Source organism: Hemiscyllium ocellatum, chromosome 35 (genome assembly GCF_020745735.1).
Source record: "Hemiscyllium ocellatum isolate sHemOce1 chromosome 35, sHemOce1.pat.X.cur, whole genome shotgun sequence".
Taxonomy (NCBI): Eukaryota; Metazoa; Chordata; class Chondrichthyes; order Orectolobiformes; family Hemiscylliidae; genus Hemiscyllium; species Hemiscyllium ocellatum.
In genome coordinates this window covers 44,702,026-44,727,813 of record NC_083435.1, presented here as the reverse complement: position 1 = coordinate 44,727,813, position 25,788 = coordinate 44,702,026, and the positions used below count along the sequence as shown (strand labels likewise).

General features: G+C 43.1%; 1 pseudogene; it reads right to left on the bottom strand.

The window, feature by feature from the left end:
- Positions 1-24,971, bottom strand: part of LOC132832524 (zinc finger protein 91-like) — a 55,790-nt pseudogene extending 30,819 nt beyond the window's left edge.
- Between the last annotated feature and the right edge of the window lie 817 nt (positions 24,972-25,788).

Sequence of the window (25,788 nt, the reverse complement as noted above, 5' to 3'; positions counted from 1 at the left end):
CATGGTCCATATCTGTCTATCCCCTGCTTGTTCACATGTCTCTCTTGTCACAAAGCTAGTCCCTATTTTCTTCTAAAAGCTATACCTTGACTCAAGGAGAGTCTGCCCTTGATTTTTTTCAGAAGGGTAGTAAACTGGGCCGGGCTCCAATCAGTTTGATTTGATACAGAGATGAAAATGATTTTGAGAGGCCTTTTGTTTATATGTAAACAGATGAGATGTCAGGCCAAAGTAGTCATATTTTAGAAGTGGCCTGTATAATCAAAGGGAGTGGTTAGCTCTGCAGCTGAGCTGAGCAGTTTTAGTTCAGTCTTGGACTGGTTGGAAATTCAACACAGAGCTGTGTGGAAACTCTCTTTTCTGCCCTTCAAATTCAACGTGTAAGCATGTGTTCCATTTGTACTGGTCTTTAAAGGGAGTTTGCTTATTGGGACAGTTGTGTATGCTTGGAACAACATAATTAAGTCTAGTTGAGTTCTGTAGGGGTTCTTTATTCTGTTATTTATGTTTCATTGTGTAATTTTGTGAATAGATTGGCATTACCCTTTAAAGTTGGCACAGGTTCAGAAGGAGATAGAGTGCATGTTCCAAAATGGCATAATCGAAGTGAGTTACAGTGACCGGAGCTCACCCACAGTCATGGTCCCAAAGCCAGTTGGTACCCAATGATTATGTGTGGACAATTGCAAAGTCAATGCCGATACAAAGACTGATGCATATCCAACTCCACGGTTGGAGCACTATATCGAAAAAGTGGGATAAGTAACTTACGTTTCTAAGTTGGGCTTGCTCAGGGGCTACTGGCAAGTACCTCTGTCAGAACAAGCAAGAGTGATTTCGGCTTTCATAACACCAAATAAACTATACCAGTTCAAAGTCATGCCATTTGGTATGAAAAGTGCTCCAGCCATATTTCAGAGACTGACTAATATGGTCATTGCCTGATTACCCAACTGTGTGGTGTATATTGATGACCTGGTGATTTTTTAGTCACTCACGGAAGGAACACTTACAGAATTTATTGGACTTGGTCGATCGACTTTGAAAGACAGGCTTAGTAGTAAACCTAGCTAAAAGTAAATTTGCCAAAGCCCATGTTATTGTACGTGGACAAATGGCCCCATGGGGTGTGAAAATGAAAGTCATTGGGGAATTTCCCACATTGTCGACGAAAATGCAGTTCCTGGGATTGAATGAGTTTTACCAGAGGTTTGTGCTGAACTTTAGCAGTGTGGTTGCTCTGCTCCACTCACTGAATTGTTAAAAAAGGGCAAGAAGTTTCAGTGGACAGCAGACTGTCAAAAAGTATTTGCCAGCCTAAAAACTATGTTAACCACTGCTCCACTATTAGCTACACCAGATTACACAAAGCCCTTCAAGGTGGCTATTGATGCCAGTGATGTGGGCGTTGGTACGGTGCTCCTGCAAGAGGATGACAAGGCGATAGAAAGACCCATTTCCAGGATGTTTAACATCCATCAACAGAAATATTCAATGGTGGAGAAAGAGACTTTAAGCTTGGTGTTAGCATTACAACATTTCAGTGTCTAGATTAGATTATCTTTAGTATGGAAACAGGCCCATTAACCCAACAAGTCTATACTGACCCTCCGAAGAGTAATCCACCCTGATCTCTACGGACAATTTAGCATGGCCAGTCCACCTAACCTGCACATATTTGGGTTGTGGAAGGAAACCGGAGCACCAGGAGGAAACCCACACAGACATGGGGAGAACGTGCAGACTCCACACAGGCAGTCGCCCAAAGCGGGATCGAACGCGGGTCCCTGTCGCTGTGAGGCAGCAGTGCTAACCACTAACCACTGAGCCACCATGTCGCCTTACCAGCAATGCATCTAAGACAATCTTATACACTGACCGTCACCCATTGACATTTGTGGAAAACTTTGAGGACAAAAATGCCAGACTGTTTAAATGGAGCTTATTGTTGAAGCCATTCACTTTGACCATTGTGCATGTAGCAGGTCGTGAAAACGTGGTAGCTGATGCGTTATCTTGACTCAAAAGAGATATGTGGGCATTTGTTAGCGGGTGTGCTGTAGCGTGACTTTGCATGTGGTTGTGCATGTTTATCGTTATTATAGTGTATATGTCTGTTTAGGCTACTAGGGTTTTAAAAATGGTTTAGGGTTTTAAAAATGAAGCCATTTTTTGGTATTGCTGGTTCATTTTTTTTTAAGGATGGAGGTGTCACAAAGCTGATTTATTTTTTCTAAAATCTGTTTCTTTTCTCAAGGATACTATGCCCTTGATTTTTTTCAGACAGGTAATAAACCACTCTCGGTGCCGATTAGACTGGTTTGGTAAAGAGATTAAAGGGAATTGAGAGGCCTTTTTGTTTATATGTAAACAGATGAAACTTCAGGCCAAAGTGGTAATGTTTTGGAAGTGACCCGTGTAATGAAAAAGGGAGTGGTCAGCTCTCTAGCTGAGCAGTTTGTACAGTCCAGAACTAGTTAGGAGTTCAACAGTGAGCTGTGTAGAACTTCAACCTATAAGCATTTATTCCATTTAAAGTGGTTTTTAAAGATGTTTTGCTTGTTGGATCTGTTGTGTATATTCAGAACATTATAATTAAGTCTAGTTTGGATAGACTGAGTTCTGTTGGGGTTCTTTATTCTGTTCTTTGTGTTTCATTGTGTAATCTTGTGAATACATTCTTATCTGCTTGAAAACCTGGTAGTCATAGAGATATACAGCATGGAAACAGACCCTTCGGTCCAACCTGTCCACGCCGACCATATATCCCAACCCAATCTAGTCCAACCTGCCAGCACCCGGCCCATATCCCTCCAAACCCTTCCTATTCATATACCCATCCAAATGCCTCTCCACACATCCTCTGGCAGCTCATTCCATACACGTACCACCCTCTGCATGAAAAGGTTGCCCCATAGGTCTCTTATATCTTTCCCCTGTCACCCTAAACCTATGCCCTCTAGTTCTGGACTCCCCAATACCAGGGAAAAGAATTTGTCTATTTATCCTATCCATGCCCCTCATAATGTTGTAAACTTGTATAAGGTCACCCCTCAGCCTCCAACACTGCAGGGAAAACAGCCGCAGCCTCTCCCTATAGCTCAAATCCTCCAACCCTGGCAATAACCTTTTCTGAACCCTTTCGGGTTTCACAACATCTTTCTGATAGCAAGGAAACCAGAATTGCATGCAATATTCCAACAGTAGCCTACCCAATGTCCTGTACAGCTGCACATGACCTCCCAACTCCTGTAATCAATACTCTGACCAATAAAGAAAAGCATACAAAATGCTTTCTTCACTATCCTATCTACCTGCGACTCCACTTTCAAGGAGCTATGAACCTGCACTCCAAGGTCTCTTTGTTCAGCAACACTCCCTAGGATCTTACCATTAAGTGTATAAGTCCTGCTAAGATTTGCTTTCCCAAAATGCAGCACCGCGCATTTATCTGAATTAAACTCCATCTGCCACTTCTCAGCCCATTGGCCCATCTGGTCCAATCCTGTTGTAATCTGAGGTAACCCTCTTAGCTGTCCACTACACCTCCAATTTTGGTGCAATCATCCTAGCTACCTCACTCCGAGTAATTTTCACTGTACACTTACCAAGACAAATTGCAAAGTTATGCCTGCTCAAGAATTTTTTGAGTGGTCTGGCCATCCATAATACAAGGCAGCCAGGCTGCTCTTCCAATTGGTAAAACTTGACTGAGGTCAGATATAGGAAAGGACTGAGGGAGAAGATCAAAGTGAAATGACAGAAAGCCAAATATTACTTTGCTAAATCATTGCCCGAATTGAGAGTTGGACAGCCAGGTTGCAGATATTTAATGCTTTCAATAAAAGCCAGTCCAAATAGTAATTTGAGTCCTGTGTACAGAAGTTGTTGCTGTCATTAGTAACAGTGAATGGAACTGTCAGATCAGTTGTGCTTCCTCACTGCAGATAGCTGAAGAGGCAGCTGATTTCACCGACTGAGTGAGATATCAGTATCAGAAATAAGCCAGTCCCGAACAAACGCAATGTATCAGCAACCGTGTGGGCGGCACGGTGGCACAGTGGTTAGCACTGCTGCCACACAGCGCCTGAGACCCGGGTTCAATTCCCAACTCAGGCGACTGACTGTGTGGAGTTTGCACGTTCTCCCCGTGTCTGCGTGGGTTTCCGGTTTCCTCCCACAGTTCAAAGATGTGCGGGTTAGATGAATTGGCTATGCTAAATTGCCCATAGTGTTAGGTAAGGGGTAAATGTAGGGGTATGGATGGGTTGCGCTTCGGCAGGTCGGTGTGGACTTGTTGGGCCGAAGGGCCTGTTTCCACACTGTAAGTAATCTAATCTAATCTAAACAATTATCACAGTAAAAATGACTTCCTCTCAGCACTGTGGTTGCAGTGACACTGTCACAGTCTGCTTCAAAAAGCCCACTACCACCTGCTCAAGGTCAACTGGGAATTCTGCAACAGATGGTGAACTAGTGAGTGATGTCCACATCCCAGGAACAAATTTTCAAAAATGGCCATCACATTCCCCAGAGAGACACTGTCACTTCAGAAATCAGCAAACATTTAGATACACAGCCAATTAACAATTAACACAAGATTTTTTTCAATATGAAGTGGAGTGTTTGAAATAAATATGAACACTGTAGACAGCCACATGGCTGTGATATCTGATGTCAATTGTAAGTAAAGGTTTGATGGAAGTTACAATTTTACACAAAACACGAATCATTGTTTGCAAATCAGACTGCTCCAAATATATACAATGATTTTCCAGAAGCCTGGGAAACTGACCCGTGAAAGATTACTTTGAGCAGTGGATCAGGCGAGGATTTAAACTTGTCATTATCCCATCTGAACAAAACCTCACTCACTTATTGCAGCTGTTGTTCCAGTTTTCCTGGCCATCATTTGACAGAAACCTCTAGTCTAACAGTCGCATTCTTCATCCTCGGAGACTTTCACACTCTCATCAATGTGGGACGTGTAGCCTTGGATGTATTTAGATCAGAAGAGGAAGCCCACAGCATTCAGGGCAATGATGACGTGCAGTGGGCAGATTCTTTATATACAGAGGAGAGAGGGACATTGCAGAGAGAAATATGCACATAATGGGGTCCAGGAGAGAGGAACAAAGGTGGAAGCAATTAACTCCTTTCTCCTCCTTTTCTTTCTTTCCTTTCTGCCCAAACCACCTCCACTCTCTTCCACCTGATCCTGTTTCCTACCTCTTTTTCCTCCTGAATACTCTTATTATGTCATCCTCCAGCACTGCAAATACAATGGAGGAAAACGGGCAAAGTTCACCATTTTGAATTCTATTATAAACTTTTAAAAAATACTGCAACATTGACATAATAATGACAACATTAAACCATTTTAAGCTATGTCTTTTGTTTACATTTCACAACTAAACTATTATCTGTAGGCTTGTAATTTTCTGAATGGCTACAGCTTATAGACTGCTGTGATGAATATGACTGACTCTTGGTGCATGAACACCCAAAAACCTGGAGTGTAATTTCAAGAGCCCCCTCAAACAGACAGAATCAGCAGAAATTCACCACTTGGCAGCACAGTGGTTAGCACTGCTGCCTCACAATGCCAGGAACCCAGGTTCGATATTAGCCTTGGGTGACTATTTCTGTGGAGTTTGCACGTTCTTCCTGTGTCTGTGTGGGTGTCCTCTGGGTGATCTGGTTTCGTCCCACAGTCTAAAGATCAGCAAGTTAGGTAGATTTTGGGAAATTGCCTGTATTGTCTGGTGATGTGCAGGTTAGGTGAATTAAGCCATGGTAAATGTAGGGTTACAGTTTGGGGTTGAGGCTGTGTGGGATGTTCTTCAGAGAGTCAGTGTGGACTTGATGGGCCAAATGGCCTCTTTCCACATTGTAGGGATTCTAAAATTCTACTTGTATTCCCTTCTGTGCTGTACTCATTTCTAGGTTGCTACCTGGTGGCTGCCTGATTGACATTCAATAACTAAATATCTCAAAAAGTAAATTTACACTTAATGTAACTGACATTTAAAATTACAATTATGATCAATTTTAGCCAGATTGTGGCGTAAAACAGACATAAACTACTGAAAACTCTGCCAGAAGCTATGCTCTTGCAATTGTTATCAATTTAACAAGTTTTACTGAAGCAAATGTTGAAAACAAAAGATTTTTAGTGAAGAGTGATAAGTTGTGATCTGATTAGCCTACGATCAATGCAATGGATAATTCTGTGACACTTACATTTTAAATACCTCTGTCTCAGTAGCAGTTGGATCTATGAATGCTTAATGTTAACGGTGAGAGGAAGACAACAATAACTGAAGAAATCTAAAATGTGTGATCATTGCTTTGTGGTCACGGATCAAAAGAATGTTGTTTTCTGCTACAAACATCTGCAAGGACTTGTTAACTGTACCTCACAAGACGAGAGCTAAAATTGTTTACCTTTTAGAAGGTTTTGGAAAGTAAGTGTTGAAGCTGTATTTTCCTAACTAAAGTTCAAAAGACTGTCTTAAGGTAAAAGAAAGCTGTAAGACAGACAAGAGCACAAATAAATACAACTGCTTGGCAACTATCCCAGGTGATGTAATTAGAATCACAGAGTCATAGAGATGTCCAGCAATAGAAGTGACCCTCCGGACCTATTCGTCCATGCCGACCAGATATCCTAACCTAATCGAGTCCCATTTGCCAGCACTTGGCCCATATCCCTCGAAACCCTTCAAATTCATACACCCATTCAGATACCTTTTGAATGTTGTAATTGTACCAGCCTCCACCACTTCCTCTGGCAGTTCATTCCATGCATGAACCATCCTGTGTGTGAAAAGGTTGCTCCTTCGGTCCCTTGTAAATTTTTCCCCTCTCACCTTAAACCTATGCCCTCTAATTCTGGACTCCCCCATCCCAGGAAAAAGACCTTGTCTATTTACCCTATCCATGCCCCTCATGATTTTATAAACCTCTATAACATCCACCCCTCAGCCTCCGATTCTCTAGGGAAAACAGCCCCAGCGTATTCTGCCTCTTCCTCAAGCTCAAACTCTCCAACCCTGGCAACATCCTTACAAGTCTTTTCTGAACCCTTTCAAGTTTCACAACATCCTACCGATAGGAGGGAAACCAGAATTATACGCAATATTCCAAAAGTGGCCCAACCAATGTTATCACCGTCACAAGGACTTGCGATCTGCCCGAGGTTATCTAGAGTCACAAAAGCTGCCGGGTGAGCCCGGATTAGTTTTGGTCTGATAAATGCATGTATCCCCGCATGGGTCACCGCTCGTTTGCATGTATTAGCTCTAGTTATCCAAGTAGCGTTTGGAGCGATCAAAGGAACCATAACTGATTTAATGAGCCATTCGCAGTTTCATGTACCGGCTGTGAGTACTTAGACATGCATAGCTTAATCTTTGAGACAAGCATATGCTACTGGCAGGATCAACCAGGTTACCGAACCCAAAACTGTTCACCGGTCAACTGGCGCCCGAGGCTTCCCCAGCCCGACACCACCACTATCCGGAGGTCATCCTGGCACTGGGTTCAACTCTGTTGAAATTCAGCCTCTCATCTGACCCAAAAGCAAGACAACCCGGTACTGACGGGTCAGACAGAGCATAACCCTTGCGGGAGAAATGGTAGCCACATGCAAGCCAAAACAAGACATGTACGCAAGCTCAGAGGAGAGTGGGAGCTCCACCTTCTTGGCACCTGTCTCCAGCTCCTGTCCACCACAATATGACCTCCCAACTCCTATACTCAATGGTCTGACTAATAGAGGAAAGCATACCAAATGCCTTTTTCACTATCCTACCTACCTGTGACACTACTTTCAAGGAATTATGAACCTGCACTCCAAGGTCCTTTTGTTCAGCAACAGTCCCCAGGAGCTTACCATTACGTGTACAAGTCCTGGTCTGAATTGCTTTTCCAAAATATAGCACGTCACATTTATCAAATTTAAACTCCATCTACCACTCCTTGGCCCATTGGCTGGCCTGATCAAGGTCCCACTGTACTCCAAGGTGACCTTCTTTGCTGTCCACTACACCTCCAATTTTGGTGTCATCTGCGAACTTACTAACTATATCTCTTACATTCACATCCAAATCAATTATGTAAATGATGAAAAGCAGAGGACCCAGCACCAATCCTTGTGGCACACCACTGGCCACAGGCCTCCAGTCTGAAAAGCAATGCTCCACCATCACCCTCTATCTTCTACCTTTGAGCCAGTTCTGTATCCAAATGGTTGGTTTTCCCCGTATTTCATGAGATTAGATTAAATTAGATTAGATTAGATTACTTACAGTGTGGAAACAGGCTCTTCGGCCCAACAAGTTCACACCGACCCTCCGAAGAGCAACCCACCCAGACCCATTCCCCTACATTTACCCCTTCACCTAATACTATGGGCAATTTAGCATGGCCAATTCACCTAACCTGCACATTTTTGGATTGTGGGAGGAAACCGGAGCACCCGGAGGAAACCCACGCAGACACAAGGAGAATGTGCAAACTCCACACAGACAGCCTGAGGCGGGAATTGAACCTGGGTCCCTGGTGCTGTGAGGCAACAGTGCTAACCCAATTTATCTTTGCTAAACAAGCTACCATGGCAAAACTTGTTGGAAGCCTTACTGAAGTTCATATAGATCACATTCACCACTCTGCCCTCATCAATCCTCCTCGTTACTTCTTCAAAAAACTCAATTAACATTTGTAAGACATGATTTCCCATGCACAAGGCCATGCTGACTATCCCAAATTAGACCTTGCCTTTCCAATTACATGTAAATCGTGTCCCTCAGGATTCCCACCAACAACTTACTCACCACCAATGTCATGCTCACTGGTCTATTGTTCCTTGGCTTTTTATTATCACTTTTCTTAAATAGTGGCACCACGTTAGCCAACCATCAATCTTTTAGCACCTCACCGGTCATTATCGATGACACAAATATCTCAGCAAGGGGCTCAACAATCACTTCCCTCACTTCCCACAGAGTTCTTGGGTACACCTGATCAAGTCATGGGGATTTATCCACTTTTATGCATTTCAAGACATCCAGCACCTCCTCCTCTGTAATATAGACATTTCTCAAGATGTCACCATCTATTTCCCCACATTCTATATCTTCCGTATTCTCCTCCACAGTAAACATTGATACAAAATTGTCATTTAGAATCTCCCCATCTCCTGTGGCTCCATACATCGGTTGCCTTGCTGATCTTTGAGGGGTCCTACTCTATCCCTAGTTAACCTTTTGGCCATAATCTATTTATAAAATACCTTTGGATCTCCTTAAACCTATTTGCCAAAGCTATCTTACTGCCTTTTTACTCTTCTAAGGATACATTCGATCTCTGCTGTCTCTATCTGTCATATGCTTCCTTCTTTTTCTTATCCAAAACTTCAATTTCTCTAGTCATCCACCATTCCCTACACCTACCAGCCTTTCCTTTCACTCTAACAGGAATATACTGACTCTGGACTCTCATTTTTGAAGGTTTCCCATTTTCCAGCCGTCCCTTTACCTGCGAACATCTGCCCCAATCAGCTTTTGAAAGTTCTTCGGCAAAAGTGAGGACTGCAGATACTGGAAATCAGAGTCTAGATTAGAGTGGTGCTGGAAACACACAGCAGGTCAGGCAGCATCCAAGGAGGAGGAAAATCAATGTTTCGGACAAAAGCCCTTCATCAGGACTGAAGTTTTGAAGGTTCTTGCCTAACACCATCAAAATTGACCTTCCTCCAACTCTGAACTTCAACTTTTAGATCCGGTCTATCCGTTACCATCACCATTTTAAAACTAAAGCATTATGGTCACTTGCCCCAAAGTGCCCCCCCACTGACACCTCAGTCACCTGCCCTGCCTTAGTTCCCAAGAGTAGGTCAAGCTTTGCACCTTCTCAAGTAGGTACATCCACATACTGAATCAGAAAATGTTCTCCTACACACTTAACAAATTCCTCTCCATCTAAGCCCTTAACTCAATGGCAGTCCCTGCTTATGTTCGGAAAGTTGAAATCCCCTACCATAACCAGCTGATTATTCGAACAGAAAACTGAAATCTCCTTACAAATAAACATTAGGAACTTGACGGGGTCAGTGTGATCATTGGGGCAAGTAGTCTGGTTAACACTGATGTCATGGAAAGGTCTCGTTCACTTCACTACCTGTGGACAGATGCTTATCTGCAGGAAAGCCAATTGTCATTATGAGTTTACTTATATTAGCTCCACATACAAATACATATGGACAGAGACTCAGTAAAAAAATTGATTATGCCACACACTTGTTCTGCACCATTGTCTAACAGGGGAAGACCAGAATCTAAATGGTGGACAGTCCTGTTAAAAGAGGTGTCGATAATTTGTTTACTCATTTTGCAGTGTGGTTGTTTTCAATCAATGGAGGTCGGGGTGAAAGGTGCTGTTTGTTCAGAAAGCCAAAAGCCGCAGAAATGCCTCATGTGATAACAACACTAATCCATGTCCATGAAAGAATCTATCTGGTGGTGGACTATACTTCAAAGAACACTACTTTGGTTGTCAAATATTTTCTGGCTTCTGATGTTTGTGAAAGTTAATATATAAATGAAAGTTCTGTCCACTTACAGAAACATTCTGCTTCCTCAGAACTGGAAATTTGAAACCCATTGATGGAGAATGTATCCAGCTACAGTGACACTGACCAATAAATTGTGTTCAGGACACTTGCTGTAGGTTTGTGAATGTTTCAGTGAATAGGAAGATACTAAGCTCACAGATCAGGGAATTAGGTAAAAATTAAATTTATTGGAGGTTCTAAATATATACAAAAGATTAATAAACATCAGATGAAAGAATCACATTCTGAACTTTGAATCAATCAAAATAACAAAAGGTTTGAAAATAACTAAGATCTTTCCTAGAACATAAAACGAATCTTGGAAGCGTCTAAGTTGAATATACACACCATGATTCCATTGACATAGAATGGCCTGAGGGAATTCAGATCTGCCGAGATTCACCCTTACTCCTTCACCATACCCAGGACAATCATTCTCCTGGACAGTACAGTACATGCATTCCCATGGTAATAATGAAACAGCTGTCCGTACACACACACGCACATCTTTTGTCACCATCAAGTTAGTTAAACAAATCTCTCATATCCAATTCCTACGGCCTTGTTCTCAAAACTACATTCCTCTTTTCCTTCCTGCTTGACATCCGCGCTTCTCAAGTCCAGAAGAGAATAGGTAAATCACAGCTACTCTTCACAAAACTAATTTTGTCCTTGTGGAAATTACATTCCAGCTGTACAGAGCTCTATTTAGACCCTATCTGGAAAAATGAGTTTAGTTCTGGACACAGTACTTCAGGAAAGATATATTGGCCTTGGAGGGACTCCACTGCAGATTCACCAGAACATTCCTAGACAAAAACTGGTTCAATTGAGATAACAGGTTACACAGGCTGAGTTTGCATTTGCCTGAATGTGGAACATTAAGGGATAATCTAATTGAGATGCTTAAAATGATTCATCGAGTTGACAGAGAAAACCCACTCCCCATCGCCCATTTTTTAACATTCCCTCCTTAAACCTTCTGGTATTTATCTTTTTTTTAATTTCACACTATCCTCATTTCCACTTCTTTGAGCAAACTTTTGATCATAAGACCAGAAGGTGAAGGAGCAGAAGTAGCCCATTCAGCCCATCAAGTCTGCTCGGCCATTCAATGAAATAGTGGTTGATCTGACAATCCTCAAATCTATTTTTTCTGCCTTTTCCCCATAACATTTGATTGCTTTATTGGTAAAAGTCTGTCTTTCCCAGCCTTGAATATACTTAACAACTCATCCTCAACAGCCCTTACAGAAAAACATTCACAGATTCACTATCCTCCAAGAGAAATAAATTCCTCATCATGATTTTAAATGGGTGATTCCTCAGTCTGAGATTTTCCCTTTGATACCTGAGACTCCCACTTGGGGAAGCTTTTCCATACCTACCCTGTCAAACCCCTAAAAAACTTATATGTTGAACATATCTCCTTTCATTCTACTAATCACCAAGAATACAAGCCCAACTGATTCAAATTCTCCTCAAAATGAAATCCCTCATTATCTTGGAATCAACCTACTGACCCTTCTCTGAAGTGCATCCAATGCCAGTACATTTTTCTTATATAAGTACACCAAAACTGTTCACTGTATTCATGCTGAGATCTGACCAGTTACATATAATTTTAACAAGACTTCCCTATTTATATGATAAACCTCAGAATGTTTTACTATTTTCTAGCTGCTCTGTAAATGTAATCTAATGTCCTTTCACATTCCCTCCAATCCTCAAGGTACTGATCTGGAGTACAGAATGTGGATATTGACTGGCCTCTCGTGTTTTAAGCAAGTGGTCATGCAGCATGTGGTGACCCAAGCAGTGAATGCTGTGAGACAATCGACTGTCACAGCCAAGCCATATCCCACCCTCTCCCTGACTTCCCAGCTGGGCTTACTAATGACGAATGGGATTCCTTGCTGATTCTCCCATTTCATAGACCAGAGATACTGAGGCTAATTGAGCTACCTCTGTTACAACCCCAGGAATGGCTCGCCCTCCCCCAGTGCTGGTCGATCCCAAGCTGAAGTCTTTCTAACCACTGAGTATTTGATTGTGTTCTTGGTCAGAGTGAGAGTCAGTGTGTGACTTGTATCTGACACTGCACTGACAGGAAGCTGAGTTTTTAACAGGCGCTTCTACAATACTGTCTCCTTTTGATGATGTTTGATCTAGTCAAAGGTTCAACTGACCTACTTAAAATCATTAGCACAATGGAGGGAGAGGTTCAAGACAGCTGCTGCTGAGACAAACAGTACTTTGGAATGACCGCTCCCTTGTGTGAACACGGGAGGGTAAACAACACAGTAAACTCTCAGTGCAATGGAAGCAAGTGACCCTGTTTCAAGTCTATGTCAGTGTCTGGTGAGACAGGAGGAGGACGTGGTGAAACAATGCTTGCACATCACACGGGATGGATTTGTCACTGTGCAGGTTCACTGATCTTACAGGAGCTTTGTGAATTAGTTAAATGTTTTACTGACACAATTTCTGCGTTGTGATTATGAATTCATGGATGGGGAGATACATGAATTATGTGAAAGCTTTCTTGGCCACCTCAGATCTAAAATGATTCTCGATGTGAATCTGCTACTGTTTCAGGATGGTCCGAGACTTCAGGAAGTAAAAAATGAGGTCTGCAGATGCTGGAGATCACAGCTGCAAATGTGTTGCTGGTCAAAGCACAGCAGGCCAGGCAGCATCTCAGGAATAGAGAATTCGACGTTTCGAGCATAAGCCCTTCATCACGAGACTTCAGGAGAATATTATCATAAATGTCACTTAAACCATCTACCAGCTTTGTGGGTCCTCTGATGGACTGAGGCTTTAACAAGTTGGTGAAGGCTTTCTCTCACAGCTCCTGTCTGAGCAGCTTCTCCACAAAATGTTAGTGTCAGCGTTTCATAAGCATTGATGACTGGGTGAAGGCTCAGTCACAGACCTCACATTTGTAAGGCTTTTCTCTGAGTGAATGTGCCGGTGATTCAACAGGCCTGATAACTGTGCAAAGCCCTTATTACACATCTCACATGTGAAAGCTTTCTCTCCTGTGTGGAGGCGAAGGTGTTCACGGAGAATAGAGGACCGTGAGAATGATTTATCACACTCTGTGCATCTGAATGGCTTCTCTCCGGTGTGAATGCGTTTGTGTGTGTGAAAGTGGGATGAGCGTGAGAACGATTTGTCACAAATCTCGCACTTGAATGGTTTCTCCCCAGTGTGAATGCGTCGGTGTTGTATGAGTGTTGATGACTGTGTGAAGGCTCGGTCACAAACTTCGCATTTGAAGGGCTTCTCCCCTGTATGTATCCTCTGGTGTGTCAGGAGGTCTGATAATTGTACAAAACATATCTCACAATTCTCACATTTGAAGGGTTTGTCCTCTGTGTGAATCCTCTGGTGTGTAAGAAGCCTTGTAGATGTTGCAAAAGCCTTATTGCAAACATCACATTTGAAGTGTTTCTGCCCTGTGTGCACTGCCTGATGGACCAGGAGGTTCGATGACTGCGTGAAGGATTTGTCACACACTTCACAGGTGTACAGTTTCTCTCCTGTGTGAATGCGCTGGTGAGCACGGAGTATTGATGACTGTGAAAATGATTTGTCACACACTTCACATGTGAATGGTTTTTCCCCTGTGTGTATGCGTTGGTGGGCACGGAGGTTTGAAAAATGTGAGAATGCTTTGTCACACACCTCACACATGAACGGCTTCTCCCCTGTGTGACTGCGTTGGTGAAGGCTGAAGTGAGATGAGCGTGAGAACGATTTGTCACACACTTTGCACTTGAATGGTTTCTCTTCCATCTTGCTTCTTGAGTTTATAGTTGGTGCAAAGGTTGCATCTTGTATGTTGGGAAATCTTATGAGACTGTGCAGTCTTCCTCCACATCGTACTTGAACTGCCTCTCTCCTATTAGAAATGTCAGTGGTTCATGAAGCTCCATGAATGATTGAAGCTCTCACCACACTTTGAATTCAATCATACTTCTTTCCAGCCTCACCCTGACTGATCACTCACAGCTGGCTGGTTCTGATGGAAGGCTCCACAGCATTGACTGGTTTCAGATCTGATAATATGCGAAAGCTCCCCCTGACGCGACTGATTTTCAGATGATGGTTGGTCTTCGCTGTGTTGGGCAAAGCTGCGAAGGGACGTGCTGTCTTCCCACAGTCTTGCAGTTGTCCCTTGGATGATGGTTAAGATCTATCTGCACTGACTATCCTCTCTATATTCTCTGGTGTCGTAAAGTGCAATCCTTCTGTAAAACAGGAAAAGGAAATATGATTTTCTCCAACTCCCTTTTCTCCTTTGCTCATCAGTTGACTCATCAGTTATACACAGTTAGACTGTACCACAGCCAGTCTCCTATTTTGTGTGTGTGTGTGTACCCGTGCGCGCTTGGGGCAGGGGGTGTGGGGGGCTGTGGGCAGATTCGTCTGTAATACCTTTCTTTTTCCTCAACTGTCTGTCACATACCTTCTGTTTCCAAGCACTGAGCAGGCCCAGATAATGTGGCTACTTTCTATCCTCCACCCAAACACCATCTTCTCAGACAAGATCAGCACAATGGAAAGTCATTCATGTCAAACGGAAAAGAGGCACCATTTCTCTGTGAGCTCACACCACTGAATGTATCATTCTGGAAACATCACAGATTCCTCTGTCACCATCCCTGGAAATGTAGCAATCCACTGGCATGTGGGAAGTACTCAATATTGGCTTCAGGTCAAATAGGTTTAAGAAAAATTACTACTCCCGTCCCAACTGATGAATGAGGACTTCACCGTATTCTTAATTATCAGGGACATGGACTGAGGACAGAACCCAAAGCTGGGTGTCCATCAGATGCATTGAGCCATCAGCAGCAAGACTGTATTCTACTCCAATCTCATAGCCCGGCATAGCCCTTATTCCATGGTCATCGTCAAATCAGTGGACAGATATCAGCAATGAGCTTATTGATGGCAAGGTAGGGTTGAAGAGCCAAATGGATTACTTCTGCTTTTAAGACAGATATGTTCATAACAGAAAACATTGAAAGCTGAGGGTGTTGTTGATCTGGTTCCTGTAAAGACTATAATGCTGCAGAAAGCTTAATATTCAAATATAACTGTAACATAGGTGACTGGTTTTGTGAGAAATTGAAAAGAGTTTTCTTTTCTGTAAAAATTGCTGCAAAGTATGTTAACTCAATGTTAACATTTCAAGTCCAGCAACTCGTCATCAGACAGAGGTCGGTTCTGATGAAGGGTCATAGCACTCAAAATGTTAACTGTTATTCTTTCCACAGCGCTGGAGAAACTCAGCAGATCTGCCAGCTTCTCTCTATTTTTGTTTGCTTCAGATCGGCAGCACCCATAGTTTTATTTTAGTGTTTTGTCAATGTTGCTCTTAGTTTTTTTTCGTTAGAATAAAAGCCCTAGAATCATGTAGTACAATGATTTTTCAGTGGTCACTGGGAATCAAGATCTCTTTTAAATATTAAACAAAAACAGAAATTGCTGGAAAAGTTCAGCAAGTCTGGCAGCATTTGTGGCGAGAAATCAAAGTTAATGTTTCGGATCCACTGATCCTTCCTCAGAACTCATGGTAGCGAGGAAAATGCTGTTTTTTTATGCAGAAGATAGGGTGGAGCGACATGGTAAGAGGTATGTGATAGGTGGAGGTAGAGCCCAAAGAGAGAGAAGAACAATTGAACAGACAAGCGAGTGGATAACAATCAGCCTAGGAAAATGAGCAGCTACTAATGGGAACAATTAGAAGCTAACATGGATAGTGTGTAATAGCAGACCATGTGATAACAAGGTAAAACAAGGCCTAGTGTGTGAGGATTGAGTTAAGTACATGGGAGAAGGTGCCTTAAACTCTAAAATTGTTAAATGCAATGTTGAGTCCAGAGGGCTGCAGGTTTCCAAGCAGAAAACAAGGTGTTCCAGTTCTTCCAGTTTGCACTGAGCTTTATTGGAGCACTGCACAGCACAGTGGCTCAAAGGTTAGCACTGCTACCTCACAGCGCCAGGAACCCGGGTTCGATTCCATCCTTGGGTGACTGTATGAAATTTGCACATTCTCCCTGTGTCTGCATGGGGTTTCTCCAGGTACTCCAATTTCCTCACACAGTCCAAAGATGTGTAGGTTAGGTGAATTGGCCATGCTAAATTGCCCAATTGTGTTCAGGGATGTGTACATTAGGTCTATTAATCACAGGTAAATTTAGAGTCAGAGGGTAGGGGAATGGGTTTGGGTAGGATAATCTTCGGAGTGTCGGTGTGGATTTGTTGGGCCGAAAAGCCTGTTTCTAAACTGTAGAGATTCTATGATTCTTTGCAGTAAGCTTGAGACAGATGTCGGCTGGGGAACAAGGTTGTGTGTTGAAGAGGCAGGATCTCCTTTATTTTGTAGATAGAACAGAGGTGTTCTGCAAGCAGTCACACAGATGACGTTTGATTTGCCCAATACAGAGGAGATGACACTGTGAACACAGTAGACTAAATTGAGTAAGGTGCTGCTTCACCAGGAAGTTGAATTTGAGCCCTTGGATAGTGAGAAGGGAGGAAGTAAATGGGCAAGTGTTACACCTTCTGCAGTTGCAGGGGAAGGTGGCATGGGGCTGGGGTTTGTTTGGAGTGAAGGAGGAGTGGATCAGGCTGATGTGGAGGGAATGGTTTTGTGGAAGGATAATAGGGGAGGAGAGGGGAATGTATGTCTGGTGGTGGTATCCTGCTGGAGGGATGGAAATGGCAGATAATAACCCTCCAGATCTGGATGCTGGACAAATGGTAGGTGAGGCCAAGGGGGACCTCATCACTGCTGTGGGAGGGGATGAGGGAGATCTGTCAGACCCATCAAAAGGCCCTGTCAACTAGTGTTGGAGAATGGTTGGCTGAGGACGAAAGTGGACATTTCAGAGGCCCCCTTGTCGAAGTTGGCATCATCACAACTGATGCAATGGAGACAGTGGAATTAGGAGAATGGAATACAGTTTTTTTACAGAAAGCAGGGTGTGAGGACTTTGTGAGGATATATAGCCAAGGTAATTGTTGGAGTGAATTGGTTTGTAGTGGTTATTGACAGCCAGCCTACCCCCAGAAATGGAAACATAGATATTGTGGAAGGGAAGGGAGGAGTCGGAGATGGACCAGGTGAAGGTGAGAGCAGGATAGCAATTGCAATCAAAATTGATAAACTTTTCCAATTCTGGACAAGAGAGGTAAGCAACTCCAATGACAATGATTTCCCAGAGAAAGAGTTGTGGTTGGGAGCTGGAATTAGACTGGAACAAACAATGTTCCACCTAACCCATAAAGAGGTAGGCATAACTGGGGCCTATGCTGGTAACCATATATTTTAAACATTTTAAAAATGTTAGTTGTTTCTCCAGAACCTGAGAAGTCTCTCAAAAAACACCATTAGATTAGAAACAGGCCTTTCGGCCCAACAAGACCACAATGACCCGCCGAAGCGCAACCCACACATACCCCTACCTTTACCCCTTCACCTAACACTACGGGCAATTTAGCATGGCCAATTCACCTAACCCACACATTTTTGGACTGTGGGAGGAAACCGGAGCACCCGGAGGAAACCCACGCCGACAAGGGGAGAATGTGCAAACTCCACACAGTCGCCTGAGTCGGGAATTGAACCCGGGTCTCTGGCGCTGAGGTAGCAGTGCTAACCACTGTGCCACCGTGCGGGTCACCTTAAAAATGTGACACTGAATGTTGTGGGATCTTACTGTGCACTGATTTACTGTCAAGTTTCCTACATTGTAATAGTATCCACACTTCTAAAAATCTCATTACCTGTAAACAGCTTAGGGACATCTGGTGGTTATGATAACTCTATATAAATGCTCTTCCCTCAGATACTTAACGAGCTAGGGTGGCAGGTGGCCTAAGAGAAATTTAAAAATAACAGGAAACATCCAAATCACAACATACAGAGAAAACTGACCATTCCCAGTCCACAGGATAATAACTAGTTTCGAAGAAAAACACACACACGACTCAACAAGACAAAATCATGAAGAATCCTCAGACATTCTTCATCTCCCGGATGATGACATCTCAGCTTCCTAAATTCAAGAATGACCAGCAACAATACTCTGCCTGGAAATCTGAGGGAAATGCTTTCAATAAACACACTCAATATCCAACACACGGCTCCAGTCAAACAGTTCAGCACAAAGCACCGAGTAAACAGCTCACTCAGCTGGATCTTCTCACACAGCATAAGGGACATTTCCATCCCTGATTACCCACAGGATAGTCAGACTGCCTGAAGATTGGTGTGGATATTATGGGATACAATTTGTATAAAAGCTGCTCCTTCACTCACCATCTCCTCACTTGGTTTTCAGTCCCTATAGGAAGTGAATCAGCTCTGGAAGAGGAAGAGGGGGGTCGAGCCCTTGCGCGGAGTACGTTCGTAGCGTGGCTTGGCATTTGTGGGTTATGCTGTTGAAGTGTTAGATGTGTTTCTTCGTTTTTCCGCTTTTTAGTAAACTCGAATGTTTAACTTTTTAAACTTTATTCTCCTTGTGTTTCTGCTTTTTAGCGAAGATCCTATACCTCGGCACAATTAAATCGAAGATGGCATGATCACCGGCTACTTGTAAACTTTTCACTGTACTCATGTGAGTACATGTGAAAAAAAAACGTATTTCCAAATTAATTGAAAAGGCTATAATGGGAAAAGTGGATGGGTTCTCTGATTGACGTCTCTCAACAGCCAATCCAAATATTCCTGGAGCAATATGCATTTCTTAAACCTTGGGAAATGGAGGTGACAACTTTGAGCTGCAAATGAGGTGGGGATTTTATTTCGCCATTGTCAAGATTAGATTAGATTCCCTACAGTGTGGAAACAGGCCGTTCGGCCTAACAAGGGCACACTGATCCTCTGAAGAGTAACCCACTCAGACCCATTTCTCTCGGTCTAATGCACCTAACACTATGGGCAATTTAGCATGGCCAATTCACCTGACCAACACATCTTTGGACTGTGGGAGGAAAGCAGAGCACCCGGAGGAAACACACGCAGACACGGTAAGAATGTTCAAACTCCACACAGCTTGTTGCCTAAGGCTGGAATCGAACCAGGGACCCTGGTGCTGTGGTAATTACTGAGCCATTGTGCCACCCCATTGACCCATCTGAATCAACCCCACTGATTGCAACTGCTGTCTCAGTTCCCTGTTTGTAAATGTTTGGCATGGGTTGCCTGTGAGGGAATAGTGTTCTTCATCCTTAGAGGCTTTTAAAGTGACAGTAGGTGTGTGAGATATGTGCCTTGGATGTGACTGACAGCAGGTCAGAACAGGAATTGCCAACATCAATGTTTTCTTCATCACTTTTTGAAGAGAAAAGATCGTTGGAAACAGAATGAAATTAAAGCACTGAGGGTGAACAGAATATGTTTTGAGAAAGGTCATAGACTCATAGATACATAATGATGTAAAGCACAGAAATAGACCCTTCAGTCCAAGTCATCCTTGTCGACCAGATGTCCCGCACACAATCTGGCCCCACCTGCCAGCACCCGGCCCATATCCTCCAAACCCTTCCTGTGCATACAGCCATCCAGATGCCTTTTAAATGTTGCAATTGTACCAGCCTCCACCACGTCTTCTGGCAGCTCACCCCGTACACTGTAGTGAAACAGTTGCCCCTTAGGTCTCTTTTATATCTTTCCTCTCTCACCCTAAACCCATGCCCTCTAGTTCTGGACTTCCCCAACACAGAGAAAAGACTTTGTCTATTTACCCTATTCATGCCCCTCATGATTTAATAAACCTCTATAAGTCATAGAGTCCTAGAGATGTACTGCATGGAAACAGACGCCTCTGTCTAACCCGTCCATGCTGACCAGATACCCCAACCCAATCTAGTCCCACCTGCCAACACCCAGCCCATATCCCTCCATTCATATACTCATCCAAATGCCTTTTAAATGTTGCAATAGTACAAGCCTCCACCACTTCCTCTGGTAGCTCTTTCTATACTCGTACCACCCTCTGTTTGAAAACGTTGCCTGTATGTCTCTTTTATATCTTTCCCATCTCACCCTAAATAAACTATGCCCTCTAGTTCTGGACTCCCTGACCCTAGGGAAAAAAACTTTGTCTATTTCCCTATCCTTGCCCCTCATGATTTTGTAAACCTCTATAAGGTCACCCCTCAGCCTCCGACGCTCCAGGGAAAACAGCCCCAGCCTGTTTAGCCTCCCTCTACAGCTCAAACCCTCCAACCCTGACAACATCTTTGCAAATCTTTTCTGAACGCTTTCATGCTTCACAACATTCTTCCGATAGGAAGGACATCAGAACTGCAAGCAATATTCAAAATGCAGCCTAACCAATGTCCTATACAGCTGCAACATAACCTTCCAACTCCTGTACTTAATATTTGGACCAATAAAGGAAAGCACCTTCTTCACGATCCTATCTGAACTCCAAGGTCTCTTTTTTCAGTAACACTCCCTAGGATCTTACCATTAAGTGTATAAGTCCTGCTAAGATTTGCTTTCCCAGATTGGCACCTGCATTTCTAAATAAAACTCCATCTGCCATTCCTTAGCCCATTGGCCCATCTGATCAAGATCCTGTTGTACTCTGAGGTAACCTTCTTCACTCTCCACTACACCTCCAATTTTGGTGTCATGTGCAAACTTACTAACTATTTACAACTTACAATTCTTATGCTGACATCCAAATCATTTATACAAGTGAGGGGAGACAGGGAAAAAATATACAAAGATGAGTGTTCAGGGTTAGGACAATGGGGAATATTAATGGAAGTTTTCCCAGGTGTGTTCGTGAAAGAGGGGGAAATGGCAGAGGCAGGCGATGGGATTGTTTCAATCTTATTTCCCTGATGAGAGAGACCATTTACCAGGGAGCAGAGATTTAAAGTCAGGATTTAATGGTAGGATTAGTAAGCTGAGGCATATTTTTTTCACCCAGACGGTGGTGAGGAATTGGAACTCATTTCAGAAACCATTATCATTCTTAAAGAAAGACATTTGAATATGAGCTTGAAGGAATAGCTGTGCACATTTGAAATAAGAGTGAAATAACTTTTCTACAATCACACCATCCAGCAAATACTCACAGGGAAAGTACAGAGTAGATTACATTCGGAGTCAAGCTCTGTCTCAACTGTCCCTGGAATGTCAGGTCAATCTGGGTCATTCTCACACCTGGATTAGGAACAAGACTCACCTGCCAAAGTCATTCAGAAGTTCCTACATTACTGACCTCAATGTCAATGGATGTCATGTTTGAAGCAAGACATTGGCAAATTGGGAGTCACCAGAAATAATGGTTCGAGAACACACCATAGCTCGATCTCACTGAGGAATACCACAGATTTTCGGATGGTTGCTGGTTGCTCTGGAGTGTGGCTGCACTTGAGCCAGTGAGATTTATGATAGCTGTGTTTTTGCTTGATGTGGGGGATCCTTTATCAATATCTAGTCTAGAGGTTGTTCCTCTCTCTTAACAGTCTACCAGCTTTGCTCCATCACTCTCACTTCTCTTGATAACAGGGACTTTACCAACTTTCACAGCTTGAAAAACCCAGACACAAAGCCAATGCTGACACCTACAGCTCTAACTAGTTTCCACTTTAAATGGAATCAAACTTTCCAGCCGCCAATTTACACGGGGTAATTCATTCGCACACAGCCTTGGGACTATATCACTCAGAAGATGACTCTGACAATATTTTTTTCTTTCAATGTTCAATAATGTTCTACTCCCTGTAACTTGAAATGATAAACCTATTGACAGAGAAGGTATCCCATCTACAGTAACACTGACCAGTATATCATTTTTAAGCACACTTCGTATAGGATCCTTAATGTTCCAGTGAATAGAAACACACTAGGCTGCTAGATAATGTAGTTTGGTTTAGATTTTAAAAAACATGTTCGATCACAGGTTAAACACCTATACAGGAGATCAAACAAACAACAGATTAACAATAACTTAATATTCAGCTTACGCCAAACTTTAAATTAATCAAAATAACAAAACATTTGAAAATTCTTCAACCTCTTTCCCAGAAAATGAAATGAAACTTGGAATAGTGTAAGATGAAAATATCACAGTTATTACAGTCAGATATGGTTTGTGGAGACTCACCCCCACTCCTTCACCATACTTGGGTCAGTAGACTTCCCAGTCAGGACAGTACACACATTACCCATGGTATTAGTCAAACACACGTCACTTGAAGAGGATTTGTCGATAAATCACCAACTAAAGACAGCTGATTCTACCTCATACCCTCTCCTGAAAGCTGGCTCACTTTACTGACAGAAATCCCCACAACAGGGTTTACACTCTCAGAATACAACAAACGCATTTTTTTGGAATATCCCTGTGCTTTAATCTGGCTCCCAATTCTGTTTGTCAGAAATGACTCCAAACATCAGTGACATAGGTTGCAGTTAGGTTCTATAATACAAACACATCAATGGTTACACAGTGATCACATGGGTTCATAGACTAGACAGTTTTCGTTCCTTTCCCAGGTGAGTCAGACAGTGCATTCTAATTCGCAATTGTTTACCCTGCATTGATCACAATGCTACTGTAGCCTCCAATCTGCTTTAACCATTGCTTATATCCATGCATTTTATTCTGTTTCTTCCTGATCAATTTCCATTACGGTTCAGTCTAGGGGACGAAAGTTTGGTATACGACTGATTTAACCTTCCATCACCAGATTTGACTGGATCACATCAAATATTAATGGTCCTGCTTTCCTTTGCTCAGTACTCCAGGACCCTCCTAAATAGGATCAATAATCCACAACTTCTCCTTCCCCAAAGCATTATATGTCTTGTGGAAGCTGTACAGAGTTCTGTTTAGACACTAAACAACCTGTACACTAAACTGGGGCAAAATGATTTAATTATGAGAACTAGTTGCTCAGACAGAATGTGCATTCCTTTGAAAGTGGAAAAGTAAGGGATAATCTTCATGGAGGTGTTTAAGATGATTAAACAAGCTGATGGAGAGAAGCATTTAGAGAGAAAGCATTTCTCTGGTGGGAGAGTCCAGCACAGGGGCACAGTATTAGATCCATGCCATGTGAGGGTGATTCCTGAGTGTCAGTGATACATCACACTCACATTTAAATAGTTTCTCACATGTGAATCCTCTGATGCAGCAGGAGCTTTGATGAACTGGAGAAGGATTTGTTGCAGACATCACATAAAAATGGCTTCTCCCCAGTATGAATGCGTTGGTGCACACGGAAGCTCGATGACCTTGAGAATGATTTGCCACATACATCACACGTGAATGGTTTCTCACCAGTGTGAATGCGCCAGTGACTGACCAAAGTTGATGACTGGGCAAATCCCCTATTACACACCTCACACTTGAAAGGTTTCTCCCCAGTGTGCATGTGTTGGTGCACACGGAGGTTCCCCGACTTCAAAAATCCTTGGTCACACACCTCACACTTGAATGGCTTCTCCCCGGTGTGGATACGTTGGTGCTTTAGCAGCAGCGATGACTGTGTGAAGGCTCGCTCGCACACCTCACACTTGAAGGGCTTCTCCCCCGTGTGAATCCTCTGGTGTATCAGGAGATCAGAGGAACAGGTAAAAGATTTTTCACATTCCGTACACTTGAACGGTTTTTCCCCTGTGTGAATCCTCTGGTGTATCAGGAGGCTTGTAGACTTCAAAAAGGTTTCATTGCAAACCACACACTTGAATGGCCTCTCCCCTGTATGAATACGTTGGTGTGTGCGGAGATTCGATAACACTGAAAATGATTTGTGGCATACCTCACGTGAACGGTTTCTCACCCGTGTGAATGCGTCGGAGTTTCACCAGAGCTGATGACTGTGTGAATCCTCTGTTACACACTTCACAGGTAAATGGTTTCTCCCCTGTGTGAATATGTTGGTGATTCACAAGCGTTGATGATTGTGTGAATGCTCGGTCACACACTTCACACTTGAATGGCTTCTCTTCCATTTAGCTATTCATTGTACTAACTTTGTATATAAGATGCACCTTGTGGGTCAGGAAATTGCGTGTTGAGCTTTTGGAAACCTCACACAAACATCATTGCCTTCTTCCTCTAATCTCGTGTTAAACAGATTCGAGGCCTGACTAATGTAAAAGCCTTTGAGAATGAAGAGTGTTACTCCCACACTAGAAATCCCTGTCAAATATTTAACATGAGAACTGAGAGAGCAACTGCAATAAATGAGGTTTTACTCAAACGGAGCAATAGCAAGTTTAAATCTCCACCTGATCTGCTGCTCAAAGTCACCTCCATTTCACTTAACAGTTTTCCAAGCTTCAGGAAACTCATGTTGCTCCAGAAATATTTGGATTGACTGTGAGAGACGTCAATCAGAGAGCCCACCCACTCTGCCCATTGTCTCCTCTTCCTCTTCCAGAGCTAGTTCACTTCCTATAGGGACTGAAAACCAAGTGAGGAGATGGTGAGTGAAGGAGCAGCTTTTATACAAATTGTATCCCATAATATCCACACCAATCTTCAGGCAGTCTGACTATCCTGTAGGTAATCAGGGGTGGAAATGTCCCTTATGCTGTGCGAGAAGATCCAGCTGAGAGAGCTGTTTACTCGGTGCTTTGTGCTGAACTGTGTGACTGGAGCCGTGTGTTAGATAGTGAGTGTGTTTATTGGAAGCATTTCCCTCTGATTTCCAGGCGGAATTTTGTTGCGGCCTTATTTATGAATATGAGAAGATGAGGTGTAATTGGTAGCTGGTTATTATCCTGTCCACTGTGACTGATCAGTTCTTCCTGTGTGTTGGACTCTGGGTCGTGCTTATCTTTTCAAACTCCTCCAAGATAACTTGGTAAAAACAATGACTGTAGATGCTGGAAACCAGATTCTGGATTAATGATGCTGGAAAAGCACAGCATTCAGGTAGCATCCGAGGAGCAGTAAAATCGACGTTTCGTGCAAAAGCCCTTCATCAGGAATTTAGGCAGAGTGCCTGAAGGGTGGAGCGATAAATGAGAGGAGGGTGGGGGAAAAAGTAGCATAGAGTGCAATTGGTGAGTCGGGGTGGGGATAAAGGTGATAGGTCAGGGAGGAGGGTGGGGGAAGGTAGCAAACAGTACAATGGGTGGATGGTGGCGGAATGAAGATGATAGGTCAGGGAGGATG